The following is a 19739-nucleotide window of genomic DNA, read 5'->3' as shown; positions in this document are numbered from 1 at the left end:
AGCAAAAATAATTAATAACTATAACTAATTGAACTATTAAATAATACTTAGGTTTCAATAGTTCTGAACTCAAAAAACTTGCAAAATATTGTCCCAAAAATAAATAAGTGAAATCAATTTTAAACTTACTCCAAACATACTTTTCAACAACTGACAGCTAATTGAGTAATAACCTAACTTTTTGAAAGACAGGGTAGACTGACACAATTGCCACAGTTTAAAAACAATTATAGTTATATTAGTAACTATAATACAAAAAAAAAATTAGTAACTAAAAAAGTAGTAACTAAAATACAAAAAAAAATTTATTTGCTCCCAAAAATCATTTTAAAATATTTAAAAAGTAAAGTGTCCCTAATAATTTGGCAACCCACTGTGTGTGTGTGTGTGTGTGTGTGTGTGTGTGTGTGTGTGTGTGTGTGTGTGTGTGTGTGTGTATATATATATATATATATACATATATATGTATATATATACATACATATATATATATATATATATATATATATATATATATATATATATATATATATATATATCTATATATATATATATATATATATAATATATAAGTTATTTCAAACATAACATAAATAAAATATTTTGAACAGACATAATGAAATTTTGACTTGGTGATCACAGCTTATTTTTGATAATATTCCCTTCTTTGTTAATATCATTACAGTTTACGATGTAATTGATCTTTTGGTATCAAATAATATTTTAGCCCTGGATATCCAAAAGCACAGCAACTCTTTGGCATTTTTAAAAACTTGACATATTTGGCTTAGTGTTTTCCATATTTTAAAGCCGGGTTAGGGCATTGAACAAAACGTGCTAATAAAGCACTTTGTTCAAAGTTTTTCCCCTACAAAGATGGCAACACGTTTTGAGACACAATTGCAATCGCAAGGATATAGTAGGCAAATACATCATGGTGGATCAATGTAATAAAGTCTCCCTCATATCCAGTTTTAAAACTTGACAGCTCTGGATAGGGTGTTTGTAATGTAGAAGAAGTACAAGGTATAACTTTTAGTAAGAAACAGCATAAATACCTAAAAGGAGAAAACTACCTAGAACTAAATCTGGATCTCCTAAAATAAGAAGCAAATGAACACAAGTTATGGTCAGAGACAAGACACAAATCAAGGATTAAAAAAAAGTATTTATATAATACAAAAATAAATTATGGGAAACTTATTCTAAATAATTTCTAGATTGTATTCATATCATCAAATTTTAGGTCAAACATTCGAAATACCAAAATCCTGCTTTTTTATGATTATAAGAATTTTCTGTTTACATTCACAAAAAAAATTTACTGGATGCCCCCCAAAATAAAATTAATTAAAAAAATAAACCTATTATTTCTAATATTCACAAAATATATAAAAATTCTGTATTCAAGACAGTTCATGAATCAAACAATTAAACACAAAAAAAAACATCTCTAGATTTGGTATCAAGTTTTTCTGATGTTATATCAAGACTTTATGAGCTTTTCTAGCAGTAAAGTTGGAAGTTACAACATCGTAATTAACTTTCTTCACATGATCTGTTTGGATTGAAAAAATAAGACAGTTGTTAAGACAATCCTGTCCCATGGTAGCTCTTAGAGAGTTCTTGACGTGAGCTAACTTGCTAAAAGATCTCTTGCCTTCAACCACAGATACTAGCAAAGTAAGAAAGTTACAAAGACAGATGCATATCTAGAGGAAATTTCCTTCAAATCCCTTCCTATAAATGTTATTCAGAAGATCTAAGGCCTGATCATTTGTCAGTAGATGGCATCAAACAAACGAAAAATGGTGGAACTCATCAAAAAACTTGCCTTCGCTAAGATTATTTGGATACAGAAGTACAAGATCTTTTACTTTAGATTCTCGACTGATAGTTAAGTTTGAATTGATGTCAGGGGTAAACCAGATGAAGGAAAATAATATACAATGCTGTTTCAAAGCTTGAAATCTGATGGATGAAGGTAACAAAGTAAACAATTTTCATTTATTATTGGATGTTTTTAATTTTTTATTTGGCATTCTTTTAGATTTTTTTTTTTTTTGTCATCTGATAATGCCCCATAAACATGATGCTCAGGGGACACCGACCCGGATCCCCCACCCTCTGTGCGCCCCTGTGTGATTTTGGTTTTTTAAATGTTTGAAAAACATTTAAAAATGTGTTTAAATGTTTGTTAATACATGTATTAACAACAGTTAAATTAAAAATATATATATGAAGTCTAAAAAAATTATAATATTTAAAAAAAAAAAAAACAGTTTATATAACCTTCAAAAAATATAAAAATAATAATTGTAAAATGTAATTCTTTTTCTATCAAATCAATATTGCAACTATATTTATATCAACTTGTATCATCATTTATATTTATCAACTTGTATTATCAATTATATTTATATCAACTTGTATCATTGTCTTGCTTTTTAAAAGCATTTAAAACATTTATTTTTAATACTTCACTAATGAAAATATAAAATAATACAAATATACTTTTTCCGGTTTTGCAAATCACACTTCTTCAGTTGCTATTGTTTTCATCACTAAATTAAAAAGTTTCTTTAATCAATTTTAACTTTATCATAAGTACCCTGCATGGAATATAAAACAATATTATTTTATTATCAATGTTTGATGTAAATAATTAGGCTTAATAATAATAGACTTCTCAACAAACATTTTTGTAGTGGATTTGCAGTGGATTTATATCGGCATTTTGATTGATCTCATTTTGAGCAGAGTTTTGCCAATCAGTTACTTAGTCGACTCTTAGTACCATCCCCTATAATACTTTTTTATAATTTTTTTACAAAAATTAAAAAAGCAATTAAAACTGATAAATATGAATTACAAATGAAGTTTTGATCAAACTTTTCAAAAAATTTATTAAATTGATGAAAAAAAAAATTAAAATTAATTAAATCCCAGCTATAACCGCTTCACAAAAGCCTTAGCAAACCCTAGCTGAATTTGAACATTTAATTTGTTGAGCATCATTACACTATATGGGACCTATATTTTACCCATATAAAAATCTCAACCAAAACTCAATCTTAGTAGACCATATAAATCCCAGCTGAGATCTGGTTTTACGGGTAACTGAAAATTTTCTACCAAGCCATCACTATATATTAGTGGTGTATATTGGGGTGTTTGTCGTGGTTGTAGTGTTTAAATCTTTTTTTTTAATATAAAATAAAAATCTGAACTAAAACATACTATAAAAAGAAAGTTTAAAAAAAAAAGTTTTCAAAAATGCATAATATTATACTACGATGAGTCTTATATCCCAAAATATATAATAATCAATTCATTAAGGCTAAAAAAAAAATTCTAGTTTATTAACAGAGGTATTTTTAAACAGTATTTCATTTATGTTTTTTATATTGACTTTAGAAAAGCTATCAACATAGTATCACTCATAAAATCGTGTGCTTTGATTTATGCTTCTGATATTGTTAGTATGCCTCTTTAATAAATTGAATCATTCTTAATAGGAAGTAAAAGCTAAAAGAAATAGAAAAATCTACTCTTGAAAAAAGTTTAGGTATTTATATATCTAATGGTTTGAAATGGGAAAGACAAGTAAGAAATCCTGTCATTAAAAAAATAATTGTCTTATTAAATAACACTTTTAGGTATAAAAAATAAATACCTCATAAAAAATCCTGTCATTAAAAAAATAATTGTCTTATTAAATAACACTTTTAGGTTTAAAAAATAAATACCTCATAAAATTGGCTTATTACAGAATATAAAATAAAGTAATTTCATGAGGTATTTAATTGAAAGAATTTCAAAAGATATCAAAGAACTTAAATACCAAATGTCAAAGTACTTAAGAAGGTTCAAAAAAATAACTTCTTAAATGATTCCAGAACTAAGATATTTGAGATATAATCAATAAACTAAAGTTGTTAAGGCTAATAAAAATATTAGCCTTAACAACTTAGAAGTTCTGAGATAAGGAGGTGACCTTATACAACAATATAAGTTATATAAAGGTTTCAAATCTATTGATATGAAAGAAGTTCAAATAAAAATGCATTCAATTAATACACTTAGTCCAGTCTCCAGTATTAGAGGTTACAAATATCGTGTTTTATCAGAACTTATTAGAGCTTGTATCGAATTCAACAAATTTTGTTAAAATTTTTGAAGCATACAACACTTTTTTACAAACAGGGTTGGTTTTAGATGGAATATTTTGTATTAAACAAAAAAAAATAACAATTAAATTTTTAGAAAACTATGGTATTGGCTTTGATAGACATCACCTGGTGTTCTTACTCAACAGTCTTTCAATTATGTTATGTATTGACTATTATATATATAACTCGTGCTTGTTTTTTTTTTTTTTTTTTTTTTTTTTTTTCATTATTCTTATTGGTAAAATATGGATTCGGCGCAAGTTGCAACCACAAGTCAAATATGCAAAAGTTAAATACTGAAAAAAGCCACTCGTTATTATGTTTTTTTAGCTATATAATTCTTCTATGATGTTTCAAATTGTTTTTGGGAGCATAAACCACTATATATATTTTATTCAAAATGTGTATTACTTCTATATAAATCAATGCAAAACATTTATGGATAATCGAGTAACGAAATCTATTTCTTTAGAAGCGCCAAAGCATTTAGTATACAGCAATTTATATAATATTTATACAATAACTTCTATACCACACTATTCCAGAGCCGCAAGTTTTAAAAACCAATTTACGACATTTTTTCCATCAGATTTAGCATTATATATTTTTAACTTGTTTCTTATCGTAATTTATACTACGCATTGTTTTTTATTCATTGTCTTTCTTGTAATTGTATTACAAGCTATGTAAAAAAATACCAACTCATCAATTATACTAGACTAGTTTTACCTTCTTTTTATACCGTTCATGTAAACATTTGTTTGAATAAATTTCAATTTTTTTACTACAAAATTATTTTGATTGGAAAATATAACGATTAATCAAAAGATTATAAAAAAGATAAGTTCTGTTATTATAAACCCACAATTAAAACAAAGATTAAAAAGAAAGGGCTTTTTTAAATTTAATATTACAGTTTAAGACCGTACTAATAAGGATCATTTCTTTAGTATGCGTCCTGTCATTGTAATTCTACAAAGACAACCCTCTAAACCATGATGATGAGCTGATGTGATGGTACCTGAGCGTGATACTTAACTCACTAGATTTTTACGAAAACCTAGTGGTTATAGATGAACGTTCTGTTCGTTCTAGTAACGAATGGAGGGTACCGTCACCAGCTGAATGGTTATGATTACTAACAATAAAATAAACCCTATGATCCAAACATAATGATATGGATCTACTAATTAGTTATAGAAAATAAACTTCCTGTATATCTCTTAAATTCATTATTATCTCATTAGGTTAATTATATCTAAGAATATAAAATTATATATTTATATGAAAGAGTCATTTTATATCTTTTAAAACATTCCGTATAACTTTCTATATATACAGATTAGCCTTATGGTAAAACATTTATACTGACATATTCGTCTAAGAAGATTGGTAAATATATACAAAAAAAAATCATTTTACAGAGATTCGTAAGGATAAAAGACAATATATAAAATTTTTGCATCCGATAAAAGCAAACAAAAAAATGCAAAATTAAAAGTAAAGAAAACTTGCTACATATATAGTGAATCCAATACGGTATTACCGTTATTTTTCAAGCACCGGTGTTAAGTTGGCTCAATACGGGCGTAATCACTCCACGTAAAACGCGCCTGTAAATGGAATATTTAAAATTTCCAGGCGCTATAAACAACATTGTTTAGCTTAAAATGATAGGGAAGAGGGGGGCAGCTTTGAAAATTTTTTAACTTTTTTTTATAAATCAATATCTTATTATTTTAACCACTTTTTTTTGTCTGAATAGTCAAAGCAATGATTAAGGAACAAAACTGCAGTGTTTTAATAAACTCTGAGCTAAAAATTAAGTCAGAATTCTAATTTCCTATTTACACGCATGAAAATATTCAAAATTGCCCTAACCTGAGATAGCTTTGAACACACCTGGGGCAGGTTTGAATTATCTCTGGCAAATGGAAATAACTAGATATTACTTTTTTTTTTAATAGAGCATTGATTTACTTTTAAATTTCATTAAGTTTAGGTTTCTATTAGTAAAAATATATATATATTTTTATACAATCTAATCTTATAATCACTCTAGGGAGTTGGTCTTACACTTCAAAAACACAAATGCTTGTGTTAGTGCATTGTTTAGTACGGTATTGTATTATAGAACATTTAAAAAATACTAACAATGTAATAAAGAATATATATATATATATATATATATATATATATATATATATATATATATATATATATATATATATATATCTGTGTGTGTGTGTGTGTGTGTGTGTGTGTGTGTGTGTGTGTGTGTGTGTGTGTGTGTAATAGGAACATGATGTGAATTATCAAAGGTAGCTATACTAAATGTTTCTATCAGAGGGCGATTAGTTACTTCAGCACTTTGAAAGATGTCATTGCAGAAAAAAAGTCGTGAAAAAGGATATATTCCAGATGTGGCAAAACCTGCAACAATATTCCTGGCAATATATGTTGTAGTATATGCTGGTGTCACTATGCCAACTAATCCATGTATTGTTATTGTTTTTCCTGGATTGCATACAAGCCAATCATTCTGAGAGATAGACAGTTTTTGCTTGAAAGGACCATTAACTGCCACATCCAAATGTTGCTTTCAATGAGTGCAATGACGAGAAAATGTTAAAACCACCATTCCATTTTCACAACAATAATTAATGGCATCTAATGTACAATGGCTTTCATTATTATCCATTAAGAGTAAAACAGGATCCTCTTTCGATCAAGTAGTTTTTCTATATGTTCTAGAATCTTTAAAAACAATGGCCTTATCATCCAGCCACTTGTTGGACTGTTGGCATAACCAATACAATCAGGTGGTCATCCTTTTATCATGGTGTCATGAAACTGTGCTCTTGGAAATATGAAGACAGGTGGAAGGAAATTTCTTATGGCATTTTCTATACCACACATAGTAACTAGTTATCCACGTTCAGTAGGCACACACTGTCCTACTTGTTTTGTTCCACATGATGCTATAACATGGGGTGCTTGTACTACTGTCGTAATGCTGGTTTCGTCGATATTATAAATTCTATCAGGAGTGAAATTATACTTTTTTTAAACTTTTTCATAGTTATCAAAAAAATGATTTACATTGTGCTGATTGAAACTTGTTAAACGAGACAAACTTGCATTTTCAGGTTTACTAAATGAAATTTCTTGGTGATGTTTCATGAAACCCTTTAACTACACCAGCTCGTTTATTTTCCATCCATTTACTTGGACATTTGCAAAGATTCATAGCATAATGAAATGCTAATTCTCTTCTTGTTTATATGTTAAGCCATAATTCATTTTAGAGCTTTTTATTAGGTTATCTCTTAACACTATTTCGTCATCTTTGTTAAATACTTGTGCAACAATATATTTAGTTGTCAAACCAAGCTTGTTCCTAGATAAATTTTAATACTTCTTTATTCTGTAATGTAAAGTATTACGTTTTGTATAATTAGTTTTAGGCCTCATTAATCCATTTACAACTTGGAGAACAGCATTATTAATATCTTTCTCTATGACTTCTGTCACTCTCTTTTTTTTTATTATTTCAAACCATTTTTAATATAAGACAATCAAAATTCAAGCCGTAATAATCAGGCAATACAGTGCGAGAAGTTTAAACGATTCAAAGGTGCCCGTTTTATTCAAAACTGCCCCAACATTATTTTAAATAATAAACGATGATTTTTTCAAACAAAATTATCTCATATATAGATATTTTCTGCTTAATTGTAAATGTTATGAGTTATTCTATCTTATAAATAACATTAAACATCTCACAAGTAAGAAACGTGGTCAGGAAAATCTTACAACTTTACATTGAAATGTTTACGATTTGTCTTCAAAAACAAATTAATCAAATATTTTGGTTTAAGGTAAATATTATCTTCTCAAAATATCTAGATTTATTAAGCTAAAATACAAAAACGCTTCAAAAATGCATTTTTTCAAAGCTGCCCCAGTTCAAAGCTGCCCCCCTCTCCCCTATTATAAAATTACGCAAGCCAAAAATTGGGCGGGAGAAAATGATAACTTGCCTTATGATTTTTTATAAAAAACTATTAAAAAAATTTTAATTAAAGATTCCTTATATTAGCAAAGCACTGATTTAAAATTACGTTACTCGTTTTAATGTAGAACACTTGTTTTATTTTTGCACTAACGTAATGAAAAAAAATTTTGAAGTTGTTACAGCTAATTTCCATGATGGATTGTTTACTATTTTAACCAAGTGCACGTGGAAACGCAACGCAGATAGAAAATATACGCTAATACAAACTATAGTTAATAGACTTAAGGTGGTTAAATGATAAAAACTTAGCGATTTCCATTGAAAAAATTAATTTTTATTTTATTAGCTAACTTTTTATAAAAATTAACTGACTTTTCAACCATATATAACATGACATGGTTTTAATAACATTAATGGTTTAAAAATTCGTTTTTTTGATTATGAGTTAAGAAATTTACTTAATTACGTCCATAGCAACCAATCTTTTTATTGATACATTTATCTAAGAACTAAACTTTAGATAGTTGTTTTTATTTTTGGGTATGTATAATTACTAAACCTGGCCCATAGCAACCGGGGAGGCAGCAGGGGCATTTGCCCCCACCCCCAATAATTTTTCAAATAAATAATTTTGAAGTTAGTTTTTAGAAAAAAACGATGACAAATTAAGGTATAAAAGAAAAAAAGATTAGAAAAGTCCTAAATTGTTATCCGTATTTTAGGCGTAAGTTCCATTGAAAAAAAGTTTTGACCTACCACTATTGCCCTCCTCCTCCTTCACAGTGGTGGATTAGCTTTTCGGGGCCCGGGGCTATTTTTTTTTGAAAAAAAAAGACTAAAAAAAAAGGTCCTTATAATTATTTCGGGGTCCCTTAATCCAGAAATACCCCCCCCCCCCCCAATATAATTTTTGTTTCTACGAGCCTGTAAACTACTTAAAAACCTAAGTTGTAAACCTGATAATGTTGTTAGCTAAAATGAGTGTATGAAATTTTTAATTAATATATTGTTTTTAAACTTTGAAGCTTGTTTTCTCAATTGTATTTTTTTGTCTTACTGCAAACTGCAAATCATTCATATCCTTTTAACCAATTAACTTCAAATTTTCAAAGTTGTTTTTTTATAGATAGAACTGCAATACCTTACTAGAACTAACCTTAAACTTGTTTCCATTTGAATATATTTATATTTTACATCAGTGCGGTAACTTTTAGCTTGTAATGTCATAAAAAAGCCGAGAAAATTTCTTTTTTATATTTTTATATATATTTCTTTATATAGTTTTCTTTTTTATTGATTTTTGTGCATTTAAGGCTGAATCAGCATAAAAAAGGTAAATTAATTTTTATTTCAGCATTTCAAATCAAATTAAGCATTATTTAGCTTTGCTGCTAATTTTGGTATGTAGAAAAAGTTAGGAATCAAAAAATATTTTTTTTACTATATAGCCACCTTAACTAGTTCGGAAACATAGGACTTTGCATAACAAAAACATTTTTAAAGTTTAAATTGCGATCCCAGGACATTGAACGTGCACAACATGAAAATATACAATGGTTGCAAAAGGAGACAACTGTAATTATTTTTGTAACCGTGAGTTTATAATGCTTTAAAAAACTTTCAAAAAAGATGCTGAAATTGAAAGCTATGCTGAATATATTGTAGGAGATGTACCTTTTTCAAAGTGTTTAAAAGAAAATGGAAGGCTAAAATTATATATCTCCAAATAGTATTCTAACAATGTTATAATAACTGGGCAAACTAGCAATTCTGAATCACCAGTTATAAACATTCTGTGAATAATCCAGATTTTTCAGATTTATATAAATTTCAGAGTTATTATAGAAAGTTTCGATTTTATTTTGAAGTCATTAGTTTGCTAAAGACATATGTTTTTATGCTATGCAAAAACATTTTTTATGTTAGCATAAAAAACGTTTTTGCATAGCATAAAAAATGCATAAAAAATGGTTAATATAAAAAATGATTTTGAAGCCATAAGTTTGCTAAAGATTGTAAGCATAAAAAATAAAACAATAAAATAAAAGCAACAAAAAATAAACAGAAGAACAATGCGGAAAAGGATCATGTAAAAATATGAATATATGCATTCGTATGAACTTTATAAAATACCGTCAACTTGTGCAAAAAAAAGACTTGAAAGTAATCTCCAATAAGAACAATAGCAATGAAAGTGACGACGATGGAAGCAAAACCAGTAATACTGAATGCTAAAGAAGACTTTTCCGGCGGGTTTCAAGTTGTAATGAACAAGAAGGATGACTTTAATAAACTGAATGATGATTTAAACTGTTAATTACTAAGATGCGCACCCTTGTGAAACTGTTTCACCGATCTTCGATGATCTAACGTTTCGTAAAATTAAAAAATTGTATTCGCAAGTCGATGATTGACCTTGAGTCCAATATCTGATAAGAAGTTCGATGCAATCGAACTTCTTATCAGATATTGGACTCTTAACTCTTGTTTCATGTCTTGCGCCAGTAAAATTGGATGTGGAAACATTGTGCCCAAATGATGCAACACTGTTGTCGGCCTATACAACACTAATGTTCATGATAATAACCTTGGAGACACGGATTTAAATGTTATATTAAAAGCTATGCTGGTGTGACGGTTCAATGAGCAATGTACAACTTTTTCTAGTTTTCCACACTATCTGCACAAGTGTCATCAACCTTGTGAGAATTTGGATTCAGTACTATCTTTTGAGCACCTTAGCAAATCAAGCATTGTAAATACCATAGCTCGACTAATGATCGACTCATTCAGCAAGCATATAATCCTCTTTCTCCCATCAGCGTTTCTTCTAATAGCGATGTTGACAACACTGCAAATTTGTCATTCAAAGAGAAGCATTGACATGGCAAATTTGAATAATAAGAAATCTAACAATACGGGAAGATTGAACGTTAATTAATCAAATAATTTATCAAAAATCATATGCAATGAAATTTTTTTGAGATTTATAAATTATTTTAAATTAAACTAACTAAAAATAAGAATAAATTATTTTTTTTAAGGCAATTAATCAATTAGTTTAGACATCATCATCCGGTGAAATTTTTTTTATCAGTTTAGACCAGGGCTATTCAACTAGCAGCCCGCGAACCAAATGTGGCCAGCGAAGACCTAGCAAGTTGCCCTCCAAAAATTTTAGTAGATCTTAGGCTCTTTTACGCGGCGGTTTTTATTAAACTTTATGGACTATTTTTATTCTTTATATAACTTATAGCTCTGCAAGGGATAACCTTCGATCTTTTTTTAATTTGTTTATTAGTGAAATTTAACGTTGCGTAATTTATTGACGATCTAACATTAGGAATGACACGAGCATTTCTGACGATGATAAAAAAAAACATGAAATTGTTGAAATATTGAAAAAAAAATAAAAAAAAAGTTTTCAAGCAATCAGTTATAAATTAAGTTAAAATCATGGCTGTACCCACACTTTAGTGAGGCATAAGAAAACAAAATTAGAATAAGACAATCATAACTTCAACTATTTATATTATTCACTTAACCTGATTCAAAACCCATCTGCTTACTGTGCAATGATTGCATGTCAGTTTTTAAGGAATGCAATATCGAGCGTCTTTTCTCAACAAATTATTGAGATTTTGGGAAATCTTATTCGAAAGGTTCGGATGCTAGAAAATCAAAAGCTAAATTATTAGTAACTCTTATAAGCGTGGCAGTGCAACTCTCGTGCAATCTTGTACCCAACAGGAATAATACACAGCTGATTCGCTGCATGTATTATTTATACCAGCAAAAAAGAAGTGGCCATTCGTTAACTCAGAAACCGTGAAAGATTTTCGGGTGCTGAAATTTTTGAATCTTTAACTAAACTGGTTGAGCTTACATCTGTTGGCATTGATGAATCCACAGACAATACAGACAAGGCTCAATTATATGTATATCTACGGTTTTATTTTATGAAAAATGTTTTCGTGAAAAAATCCGAGCTTTAAACTGCATTAGGAAATTTCATTACAGGAGAAGTCATTTCTGAAAATTTATAACATTTTTCCAAGTAAATGGTCTTGATATAAATATAACATGTTTATTAGTAACAAACGGTGCCCCATCAATGCTAGTTAAGTGCCAAGCTGTGACAGCACGATTATCTGCAGTAGAACCTCAGATAGTAGCAGTAGTTTCATTTATTTCGCCGTTAAGAATATATACAACGTACAAATATGACAATAGGAAATGATTGGAGTTAAAGTTGTTTAAGTTAATGTATCATTATAAATTTATTTAGATAACTTCTAAAAAAGACTGGCAATATTTAGAATATTAAAATCCATATTTACTAAATGATATTTTAAATTATCTTTGAGTTAAATTTATCTTTGAGTTAAAATTTGAGATAAAATTATCTTTGAGTTACAAGTTAAATAACTATGTATAAAAGTAATGGATAAATTTTCATCTAAAATAACACATAAGAAGTTTACAGATGTTTGTCTAGTAAAATTTTTTTTTTAATTTATTTTCAGATCAGGTAATTTTAGGGGAAGATTATCTGTTTTACTTTGTTTATGAAATAGTATATACTTAGTTTTTGTTACGTTAAGCGATAGTTTATTACATGTAAACCATTCGTTTACGTTGTTTAACTCTTTATTAATAACTGTAAAAAGCGTTTTAATATCCCTATATGAATAAAACAAGTTGGAGTCATTCGCAAATAAAATTAAATTTAATAAGTTTGATGTAAAAGATAAACCATTTATATAAAGTAAAAATAATAGCGGTCCTAAAATCGAGCCTTGAGGAACTCCGCATGTCAATATATTTTTGGACGTTTTACCTGTTTCATATTGTATAAACTGTTTTCTGCTTTATAAATATTCTTTAAACCAGAGCAAGTTATTACTTTTTATTCCATAATGTTTAAGTTTTTAAAAAGAATGACATGGTCGACGGTGTCAAAGGCTTTAGACAGATCAATAAAAACTCCTAATGTCAAACAATCATCATTGAAGGCATTTGTTACATGGGTTACTAGCTCGGTCAAAGCGTAATCGGTTGAGAGATTTTAAATCAGATTGCTTGTTGTTAAATCAGATTGCTTGTTGTTAACGGTAAACAACATGTTGTTTACCGTTAAGTAGCTGTTAAGCCTATTATACACTATTCGTTCAAGTAACTTAGAAAAGCATGGCAGAACCGATATTGGTCTGTAATTTGAAGTATTTGTGTCATCACCAGATTTGAAGATATGTGAATCTCGAGCAAGTTTTAGTTTTTCTGGAACAGTACCTGATTTAATAGAAAGATCAAAATTGTGATATAGAGAGGCTTCTATAGTATGCACGCTAATTTGATTAAAACCTGCACTAGTGTTATTTTTAAGACTATCTAGAGCAGATTGCAACTCATAAATATCTAGTTTAGATTCATTCATTACTTTATCATAGGTTTATAATTAAAAATCATATGAAAAAGATCTTGACAGAATTTTTTCAGCTAAGTTCGGCCCAATATTAAGAAAAAAGCTGTTTAAATTTTGAGCAATTATTGTTTTAAAATTTAAATTTATTATCTACTAAAAATTTTTTGGCAGGTTATTTTTTTCATAATTTTTTGAATTTCGAATAATTTTATTTAATTACCTTCCACGTCTGTATAGTGTTTCCGTTAATTTTTTCTAACAACTTTGAGTAATAAAGTTTTTTGGAGTTTTTTTTAGTTTTTTCAAATATATTTTTATAATGTTTATAGTTTGTTTCATTTTCAAAAATTTTAATTTTTAAGAACTTTTCATACAACTTTTTTTTCCTTCGAGGATTTTAGTAGGTCCTTTGACATCCAAGGACATTGGAGTGACTTGGTATTTAAAACAATTTTTTTCTCAGGAAACGCATTTTCATACTGATTACAAAAATGATGAAGAAATAGTTCTTAGGCATTGTTTGCCTCACTTGATTTTAGTATAAGGTCCCAATCAATCTTATATTTTAAAAGGTCTTGGAATTGTTGTAAGGAGTTTTCATTGATTTGCTTCTTGTATCTAATAGTTTTTGAAGGCTTATTGTTAATTGTAATATTTGTTAATTGTTAATTGTAATATTTATAGTAATTAGAAAAGTAGCAAAATGGTCTGATAAGTCTGTCTTAATTATACCATTATAAATAGGGTTTTTATAAAAATTGTTCGTGATTATATTATCTAGTAATGTTGAAGAGTTTTTAGTTATTCTGGTTGGGTTATTTATTGTTGGAATAATATTATGTTGAAGAAGAGTATCTATGAAATATTTAATGTTATTTAAAGCATGTCTCATCAAGTCCAAATTGATGTCCCCGACTATGTGTACATGCTTTCGTTCTTTAGTGACTTAAGTTAAAAATGTATTTAAAAGAGTTTTAATCACTTTTAAATTGCCAGTTGGTTTCCTATAAGTAGTATTATTATGTTTTTTGTGGTTTTATTAAGAATTTCAATGCATAATGACTCACAATCTGTTTCATTAACATAGGTCATTAAGTGGACAAAGCTGATTGAATTGCGAACAAAAATACTTACGCCTCCGCCACAATATTATTTCCGCGGTTGATGAATTGACGTGTAATTAATTCAAAATGTAAATTTTGTTCATCATATTTGCACCACGTTTCTATTATACAAATAATGCTAAAATTGTGTTTCATTCCATCCAAGAAAAGTTTTAAGTTTCCAAAATTTTTATTTAGACTTCGGATGTTAACATTTAATGTTGAAAATGCTTCATTGTTTTTTTAAATATTGTGCAGATTCCCAAACCGCGTAGTATTTACTTTCAAAACTAAATTTGTCGAAACAATTTGTATCAATGTCATTATCACTAAGATTATCAAAAGAAAATTTAAATTCATGGCGTTCCTCCATTTAAGATATAAAAGTTAAATTAATAGTTAAAAAAATTTAAAAAAATACTTATTTATATATATATAAATACTTATTTATTTAGCCTTCAGATTATACTTTTTTACTAGATACATACATGAGCCCTCCCAACACCCCCCCCCCCACCTTATCACACACGAAATGAAAGATTGTAAATTTTGCATGGATATAACTTTTGTAATTTATAATAGTTTTGAATGAAATTTTAAAGTTGTTGATGAATTTAAATTTAGTATAAGATAGTAAAGTTCAAAATTTTACTTCATAAATGCCCTCACGTTTGGGAATAGTTGGCAAAATTTTTTGGATTTTTTGTTCCAATGCCTTCATCGTAGTGACTTTTTGCAAAGCCTCCTCATTTGGCATAGGCATAAACATACTTAGGTTTGGAGTTAGCAAAACACCCATAATTATGAGTATTCATAGTGTGCTCAAACAATAACGAAAGTTCGATAAAAACAAACTGGAAGAACAACGTTATAAAGATATAAAAAATAAACTGCCCGAAGACCGGAACATTTTTTCCTAATTTCAAGAACGCATTCATGGATAAAGGCAAGAAAGCAGTAAAAGAACGTTTAGCGTTGCTTCGGGCAAACAAAAAAATTCAACCATAATATTACCTACTAAACGTCTACAATGACACCAAAAGATGCGCTAAACTCTAAATTATTTATCTATATGTTTTTAAAAAAATAATTTTAAGAAAATAAATTTTCTTTTTTATATCTCATATACCTATAACATGAACTACGCGGTTGATATATTTTTAATTTATAAATTGAACCAAATAAAGTAAAGCATTGACGAAATAAAGTAGCACATTGACTAAATAAAGTAATGCATCGACGAAATAAAGTAACGCGTTGACGAAATAAAGTAACCCATTGATGAAACAAAGTAACGTATTAACAAAATAAAGTAACATGAATAAAATGCTTTAATCTACTTAATTAATGCTAAACAAAATTTTTATTTAATTTTCACCAAGTAAAGCAACGTTCTTATGTTTTATTTTGATATCTTAAAATCAGTTCAATTACAAAGTATTGAGAAATAAATAAAAATGTCAACAGATGTTTGATTTTGGACGAAATAAATTGACGTTCCCCTATTCAAGTAAACTATTCAAGTAAAAACTAAGAAAAACAACGAATAATCGTCTATACATTAATTTATCATAAATATACCATATATTGTGATTATATAACGTAAACAATTAATTAAGATAATAATATAAATCAGTATCAATAAACTTATATTATCAATAATCAGTAGAGTTTGTAAGGGACTGATTCTCATTGAGTTAGTAAAAAAAAAAAAAACTTTTTAATTATAGTGTTTCTTGCGAGAATACTACAAGCTAACCCGGCATGGAATCAATAATTGAATTATTTGATATATTTGAAACGTATGATGAAACTTAAATTCTGTAATAAAATTTTAAAAATATACTTAAAAAAGTTCGCTTTTTTCATAAAAGTTTAAAAGTTGTATAGGTTGAAACATTTAATAACGGTAGTTATACATAACTCGTTGAGATTTTAACACTTCTTTGGGAGTTGTTAAACCTTAGGAAAGATAAAAAATTTAGTTTTTATTTTAATTTTACTATTTAAAATTGTTAATAAATTTTTTCAGAAAAATCATAAAAGCAATTATAATATTTATAAATAAAATGTTTTGTTCGGATAAGACCAAGACCGTTATTAAACGTTTCAAGGCATAAAATTTTTAAACTTTTAGGAAAAAAGCAAATTTTTTCAAGTATATTTTTAAAATTTTATTATAGAATAGAGTCTTCAATATTGTCTATATAAAAAGTAATTCAAACTTTTTTTTTGGTTGGTTCCTATCAACCAAAGTAAAGAGATAAGTTGTTTAAACTATAATATTTTAGTTATATAAATAAAAGTAACTTGTTATGCATATAAGCAAGCAAATTTATTTTAAACCTCATCAATAAAAACTTTTTTTTTAAAATTTTTTTGCAAATAAAAAATTTTTTTTTTTCTTTTTGTCTTTTGCTTTTGTCGCCCCTATTATTTAGGCGCTACTACGGCTCTATCAGTCGATGTATATACATCAACTAATACAGTCGATGCATATTATGTATACATATATATTTTATTTTCGCGAAGCTTCCATAAGATAAGACGCTCTTTTAAAAAAAAAAGACAAAAAGTTTAATCATCACGCAAGTGAAAGAACTATTAGAAGCTCATGAAAGTACTTTATCAAGTTTTTGGAGAGAGAATAGACAAACTTGAAGGTAAAATAGAGCAATTAAAAAATATTGCTACCATTAACAATGGGATGAACTTTTAAAACGAATATTACGAAAAAATCATAAAGTTTTAGTCTCAAAATTAAAGAAAATGAAAAAAAAAACATTTTAATCGAGATTTTTATAGACAAAATTGTTAAACTAGAAGATCGCAGCGGGAGAAAAAATCGATGTTTGAAGGTTTTGAAAAAAAAGAAAATGAATCATGGGATAAAAGAGGGTCAAAAGTAAATAATTTTATTAAAGAAAAACTAATTATAAAACATGGCATTCAAATTGAACGGGCCCACACAACTGAAAAAATAAAAAACAAATCTGGACAAAAAATGAGCCGAACAAAAAAAATACATACATTATTATAAACGACTAAGTGTGGAATTGCAAGAAGTGAACTTGAAATTTGAAGCCATACTTCAAGTCTAAAATTTGATTTGAGCAAAAACAAAGAGCGAACTTGAACTCAAAGTCAAACTTGAAAACTCGAGTTTAACTCTCGCCGTTTTCAAGTTAGACTTGAAACCCAACTTGAAAAAGCAAAAATCTTTTCCGAATGCAAGAAGCAAACCTGAAATTCCAGTTTTTACTTCAAATCCGAAGTCTGGCTAAAGTGTTATGCAAGAAACAAACTTGAAATGAATTCGTTCTTGAAAAATCTGATTTCAAGTCGTTTTTTTAAGTTTGGTATAGACGAGTCTTGAAAGCAAATTTGAAATAAAAAAACAAATCGCCATTATCATTTTGTAAACATGTGGTAAAAAGTTACATAGAATTTTTTTCAATTTAATCAATTCATAAGTGAATTACTAATGAATCATTATTTTATACTTTATAAATACATTTGACCAGTACAACATCTGTCAATTGTATGTCGGTTTTATGGCACTGGTTCATTACAGGTGAGAAAGTATTTATATTATTACTATAACTATACTATAATAACTATAGCTATACCAAATTAAATATATATGTGTGTGTGTTTGTGTGTGTGTGTGTGTGTGTGTGCGTAAATATTGTCAACCTACAAAAAGAGTGCTTAATGTTTTTAAAGAACAGAGCAACCCAGTGGGCACCGGACCAAAATAAAGACGCCTTTTGAACGCCCAAAAGACGTCCAAAACTTTCAAAAGACGTTCGATACAGTCAAAGGATGTCTTTTTTATGTCCCGTGCCCACTGGGAATAATAAATTAGTAAAAACATTTATCTAGTATTATCTTTGACTGGCTGTTTCTTCATCTGTTGGTTCATATATATAAAATCATCATCATCTTTCTGATGATCTTATAGAAAGAGAAACAGCCTGTCAAAGAAAATATTAAATGTGTTTCTACTAATTTTTATTTATATATATATATATATATATATATATATATATATATATATATATATATATATATATATATATATATATATATATATATATATATATATATATATATATATATATATATATATATATATATATATTTATATAGTGACAATATATATGTGTGAAAAAATGCATAATTGTATCAAAACAGAACAGAACATTTTTCTTTGAACAGCCAAATAATTAAAGGTCCCTCAAAAGAAATTTGTCTGCTTGTATTCAATGGACTAGATGTGTTCACGGATCACAAGATTTTACCAACTCAGCCATTAAACAGGTTTTAGAAGCTCATCTGCACGTCCTTGTTATAGGTGATAACATCCCATATTATCACCACCAGTGTGACAGAGGAATGTTGTTTGGGAATTTGTTTGCAATATCCCTTTATAAATAAAACCAAAAAAATTTTTAAATAACTTAAAGTATAAAACTGAGAAATATTATTTAAAAACATAAAATTAATTTGCTTTATTTAAAGGTTTTCCCTTCGCGAATACTCTGTCTTTATTGGTTGCAAATTTTTTTTTCCAATTGCGCCTTCAAATCAACACGCCTTTTAAGTTTTTCAAGATTGACTTTCTCAAGCGCAATCTTGAAGTTTTCAAGTTTCATTTACGCATTCGCTTAAGTTTTTTTTTAAGTCTAACTTGACAAAGTCAGACTTCAAAGCTCAAGCCAAACTTCACTCAAGTTCGCTTCTTACATTTCACCCAAAAGCTTTGGAATGAACGGATTTATCTTAACGATGACTACAGAGAAAAAACGATTGAAAAAAAAATACTCTTTACAAAAGCAAAGATAAATAATGAGTTGAAAGAAAAATAACGAAAATTTTCGGCATTTTTTAGAAGAAACTGAAAACACTTTTTATATTATATATGTTACGTCATAAATAATCCACCAAGTTTTCAGAAAATAATTTTGTTACTCAAAAATATAATCTAAAGTTATGTTCTTATTCTATTCAGTACTGGG

General features: G+C 27.8%; 1 non-coding gene across 1 annotated transcript; it reads left to right on the top strand.

The window, feature by feature from the left end:
• Positions 1–5091: 5091 nt before the first annotated feature.
• Positions 5092–5302, top strand: LOC136087659 (small nucleolar RNA U3). Its single transcript, XR_010641971.1, has one exon. It is a non-coding gene; the product is annotated as a small nucleolar RNA U3 (small nucleolar RNA).
• Positions 5303–19739: the final 14437 nt, after the last annotated feature.

This window comes from Hydra vulgaris, chromosome 11 (assembly GCF_038396675.1).
Source record: "Hydra vulgaris chromosome 11, alternate assembly HydraT2T_AEP".
Lineage (NCBI taxonomy): Eukaryota > Metazoa > Cnidaria > Hydrozoa > Anthoathecata > Hydridae > Hydra > Hydra vulgaris.
This window is presented reverse-complemented; position numbering and strand designations above follow the sequence as displayed.